Source organism: Rutidosis leptorrhynchoides, chromosome 6, assembly GCF_046630445.1.
Source record: "Rutidosis leptorrhynchoides isolate AG116_Rl617_1_P2 chromosome 6, CSIRO_AGI_Rlap_v1, whole genome shotgun sequence".
NCBI classification, from domain to species: Eukaryota; Viridiplantae; Streptophyta; class Magnoliopsida; order Asterales; family Asteraceae; genus Rutidosis; species Rutidosis leptorrhynchoides.
This window is the reverse complement of record NC_092338.1, coordinates 68,173,277-68,179,276: the sequence shown is the minus strand read 5'-3', so window position 1 is coordinate 68,179,276 and position 6,000 is coordinate 68,173,277.

The window sequence follows — 6,000 nt, the reverse complement described above, 5'->3', positions numbered from 1 at the left end:
ACTTAACAAAAATGCTTAAAATTACATCCTCGTTCATTTTCATCAACAATTCTACTCGTATGCACCCGTATTCGTACTCGTACAATACCCAGCTTCTAAATGTATTTACTATTGGTATATTCACTTCAATGATCAGCTATTAGCTGCCCTTGTGAGTCACCTAACACATGTGGGAACCATCATTTAACATCTAGCAAGAAATATCTAACAAAACAACAAACTAATGGAGACTATATGACACCATACAAATCACATTTTCTAACACACTCACAGACACTTTCACTTTTCAATTTTTATGCATCAAACTAAGCTCTCTCAAGTGTTCTTCCATTGTTCTAAGTGTTCTTCATCATCTTTAACAAAATCTAGCTCAATCTAGTTCATAAATCCATACATAAACCAAGTTATAAAACAACTACTCAAGAACACACCAACAACACTTCCAAGTTTGCTAGCTTACTTCCAATCTTGCAAATCCACTTTGAGTGATCATCCAACCTCAAGAAATCTTTCTTATTTACAGTAAGATATCTTTCTAATATAAGGTAATACTCATATTCAAACTTTGATTCAATTTCTATAACTATAACAATCTTATTTCGAGTGGAAATCTTACTTGAACCTGTTTTCGTGTCATGATTCTACTTCAAGAACTTTCAAGCCATCCAAGGATCCTTTGAAGCTAGATCTATTTTTCTCATTTCCAGTAGGTTTATCCACAAAACTTGAGGTAGTAATGATGTTCATAATATCATTCGAATCATATATATAAAACTATCTTATTCGAAGGTTTAAACTTGTAATCACTAGAACATAGTTTAGTTAATTCTAAACTTGTTCGCAAACAAAAGTTAATCCTTCTAACTTGAATTTTAAAATCAACTAGACACATGTTATATATCTTTATGATATGCTAACTTAATGATTTAAAACCCGAAAACACGAAAAACACCGTAAAATCGGACATACGCCGTCGTAGTAAACACCGCGGGCTGTTTTGGGTTAGTTAATTAAAAACCATGATAAACTTTGATTTAAAAGCTATTCTTATGGGAAAATAATTTTTCTTATGAACATGAAACTATATCCAAAAATCATGGTTAAACTCAAAGCGGAAGTATGTTTTCCAAAATGGTCATCTAGACGTCGTTCTTTCGACTGAAATGACTACCTTTACAAAAATGACTTGTAACCTGTATTTCCGACTATAAACTTATACTTTTTCTGTTTAGATTCATAAACTTAAGTTCAATATGAAACTATAGCAACTTGAATCACTCAAAACGGATTTAAAACGAAGAAGTTATGGGTAAAACAAGATTTGATAATTTTGCTTGTTGTAGCTACGTGAAAATTGGTAACAAATCTATATTAATCATATCCTAGCTAACTTATATTGTATTATACATGTATTCTAATATATTATGTAATCTTGGGATACCATAGACACGTATACAAAAGTTTTGACATATCATATCGATCCATGTATATATATTATTTGGAACAACCATAGACACTCTATATGAAGTAATGTTTGAGGTAGCTATACAGGGTTGAGGTTGATTCCAAAAATATATATACTTTGAGTTGTGATCTAGCCTGAGACGTGTATACACTGGGTCATGGATTGATTAAATATAATATATATCAATTTATTTCTGTACATCTAACTGTGGACAACTAGTAGGTTACTAACAAGGACAGCTGACTTAATAAACTCAAATCATTAAAACGTAATAAAAAATGTTGTAAATATATTTTGAACATACTTTGATATATATGTACATATTTGTTATAGGTTCGTGAATCGACCAGTGGCCAAGTCTTACTTCCCGACGAAGTAAAAATATGTGAAAGTGAGTTATAGTCCCACTTTTAAAATCTAATATTTTGAGATGAGAATACATGCAATTTTATAAATGTTTTACGAAATAGACACAAGTAAATGAAACTACATTATATGGGTGAATGATCGAAGCCGAATATGCCCCTTTTGCTTGGTAGCCTAAGAATTAGTAAACCGATCTACTAATTAACGTGAATCCTAAAGATAGATCTATTGGGCCTAACGAACCCCATCCAAAGTACCAGATGCTTTAGTACTTTGAATTCATTTTTATCATGTCCGAAGGATTTCCCGAAATGATAGGGGATATTCTTATATGCATCTTGTTAATGTCGGTTACCAGGTGTTCACCATATGAATGATTTTTATCTCTATGTATGGGATGTATATTGAAATATGAAATCTTGTGGTCTAATATTACGATTTGATAAATATATAGGTTAAACCTGTAACTCACCAACATTTTTGTTGACGTTTAAAGCATGTTTATTCTCAGGTGATTATTAAGAACTTCCGCTGTTGCATGCTAAAATATGGACAAGATTTGGTGTCAGCATGCTTGTATAATATTGTTTAAAACTGCATTCGAGATTTACTTTGTTGTAACATATTAATATTGTAAACCAATATGTATTGGTAGTGTGTAAGTGTGATATTTTTAGATTATCATTTCTGGATAATCTAGGTGGTGTCCTTTTAACCTTGTCGATAAAATAAAGGTTATGGTTTGTTTTATAAACGAATGCATTCTTTGAAAAACGTCTCATATAGAGGTCAAAACCTCGCAACAAAATCAATTAATATGGAACGTTTATAATCAATATGAACGGGACATTTCATAGAGTGGTCAGGGAGTTGGGATGTCATAACCCGTCCTTAACCATAAGAACGAGTTAGATAACGTATGATTTCATTGCGAGGTATTGACCTCTATATGCGACATTTTTAAAAGAACAACTGCATTTATTTTACATTACAAACCATAACTCTTATTTTAATACAAGCTTTAGACAATAAAAAGATGATTATCGTTTAGCGATAATCTTAGACTTACAAACTTTACATGTGATGATAACAATACGATTTCTAGCATATTTTACATTACAATTCCTCGGATATGCAGTTTTATTTTTGACACAAATATGCATACTCAAGATCTTGCTTAAATTCAACATGTTGCAGCGGAAGCTTTTAGTTATCACCTGAGAATAAACATGCTTAAAACGTCAACATAAAGTTGGTGAGATATAGGTTTAATGCCGGCAGCAATATATATATATAGACCACAAGATTTCATATATAAACATTTTAATAAAAGTATTCGAAGTGGTTGAGCACTTGGTAACCATACTTAACATTTAATCACGTCGCATATTCCCTTTATTATGAAATCTTACTACACTGTACCAAGTATAGTCACGAAACGAAGTACTGTGCAACCGTTGAATACTGGTCGTCCAGTCCGGTTGGGGTTGTCAGGCCCGATAGATCTATCAACAGGATTCGCGTTTACAATACCGCTGTAAATAATAGTTACCAAGCTACAGGGAAGTATGCCAGTGGTACAACTCAACATAGAATATATTTTTCAGTTACTTGTGTCCATATCGTAAAACATAAAATACATGTATTCTCATCCCGAAATATTTAGAGTTTAAAAGTGGGACTATATACTCACTTTTGCCTTGAAGATATATATATTTTGACTTGGTCTCCGGTTGATATCACGAACCTATCCATATATAGTTTATCAATATATTTCCATTTTAAACAATCGTCACATATATATACTTATTATACTTTTAATAGTTTTAATAATTTCTTAGTCCGTAGTTAGCAGTCCGATGTTAGTAATTCAATTTTAATGGTTCATATTTAGGTGTTTAATAAATAAAACCCCCATCGAAATAAATAAAACCCCATCGTATTTGTATTGGTCGGGATTAATCTTGACCCATGGTACCGGTGTTGTCAAATGACGTGTTGCGTACATAAAGTACCGGTGTTGTCAAATGACGTGTTGCGTACAATCATGGGATCTTATGATTAATCTTCTCGTATTGTTTACGGGTGGTCCTGAAATATATAAAATTAAATTATGAGTACATATATATAAAATATCATGTTATTTTAGAAAGATGTGATTCATTTAATTTTTCTCCAATTATTTTCGTGGCTAAACTAGTTTTGGATATCCGATCTTGTTTTGGTCATAGTTTCTTCGTTGCAACTCCGTTTTCGTTGGTTCAACTTGCCACTTCCTTGGATCGAGTTCTTCTTTAAGACTATGAACTGTAAATACCTTAGTTTGTATTCAAAATCACAGGTCATAGGTCAAACTTTGGTGAAACTTATGAAGTTGATCATTTTCCCTTATGTAAACAACATTAAATGATTATTTTTCTAAAAATACTTATACTTTGAGTTAAATCATGAAATTTTTATGTGTTATCATATTCATAGTAAATATCAATTTTCCAGAAAATAAGCCTCCAATTCAAAGTTCAAGATAGTTTTTAATTATCCAACCCAAAACAGCCCCCGGTTACACTCCGACGTCGTAAATTCAGTTTTTAAGGTGTTCTTTGAAAAACCAAGTTATACCTTGCTAAATTAGCATATATTTATGATATATTACAGGTCTTGAAGTATTTTAAAAGTTAAGTTAGAAGGATCTATTTAGTTTTCAAACAAGTTTGAAATCATTCAAACTATGTTCTTGTTGTTAAAATTGTATACCATAAAATAAGATAGCTATATATATATATATATATATATGAATCGAATAAGGTTATGAACAAAGTTACTACCTCAAGTTACTTGGACAAGATTGCTGTAAAAGAGAAGTAAAAACCTAGAACCAAAAGAGTGGTGGAGTTGGATGAAAGATTGGAAGTAAACTTGTGTTCTTGGAAGGATTCTTGAAGTGTTTTTGTAAGGGTTTTATTATGGTGATTAAGTGATGTTTTTGAAGCTAGATCTTCATGGTTGTGAGCTGAGATGGTTAAGGTGTTTAGGGTTCATAAGTGTGTGTGTATTTAGCTAGAGATTTGAGGTAAAAATGAATCAAAAATGGAGTACTCTTAACCCCTTTAAAAACGTGAATGGGGGGGGAGACAAAGACAATTTTCAAGTTTGTAATCTTGTTAATTAGTCATACAATAATACAAAAGTAATTACCTTATGCATAAGGCATGAACAAGGGCTGGTTAGGTGGTGATTTGATGTGTATATACCAATAGTAAATAAGTATAGAAGCTAGGTATGATACGAGTACATATACTCTAGATATACGTATAGAAATCCTGTGAAAACGGAACGAGGATTCAAATATAGTTATCTTTTGTGAATATACTTATATTGTTTTATGTATTTAAGTCCTTAAAAAGTGATTAAATACATTACATATACGATATATGTATAAACATTATAGGTTATAAGTTTTTATGTCAAATAACGTTACGTATGGTTATTGTTTTGAAAACTTAAATTAGTAGTTTCAAAATATACTTATAACTTATTGTTATTAATACAAAATGAGATATTAAAACATCCTTAGATCATGTTAAATATGTATATATACATATATATACACAAACGTATAATTATCATATATTATATAGTTCGTGATATCATCGGTCAAACTAGACGGTCAAACGTTGTGTAAAACTCTTTTCAAAAACATAAATCTCAACAATTTGGATTGCTTATCATGTTGGTAAGGTTTAATTTATGTAAATATTAATCTTATAAGTATAGATCGATCAAAAAAGTCCGGGTCATTACAGTACCTACCCGTTAAATAAATTTCGTCCCGAAATTTTAAAATCGTACCTATTTTGCGTCATCGGGAAACAAATGCGGGTATTTTTGTTTCATTTGATCCTCTCACTCCCAAGTAAACTCGGGACCTCTTCGTGCATTCCAACGAACTTTAATGATCGGTATGTTGCTCTGCTTGAGCCGTTTAACTTCACGGTCCATGATCTCGATTGGTTCTTCTATGAATTGTAGTTTCTCGTCAACTTGAATTTCTTCAAGAGGAATGGTGAGGTCTTCCTTTGCAAGACACTTTTTAAGGTTCGAGACGTGAAATGTATTATGTACTCCGGCGAGTTGTTGCGGTAACTCGAGTCGATAAGCTACCGGTCCAA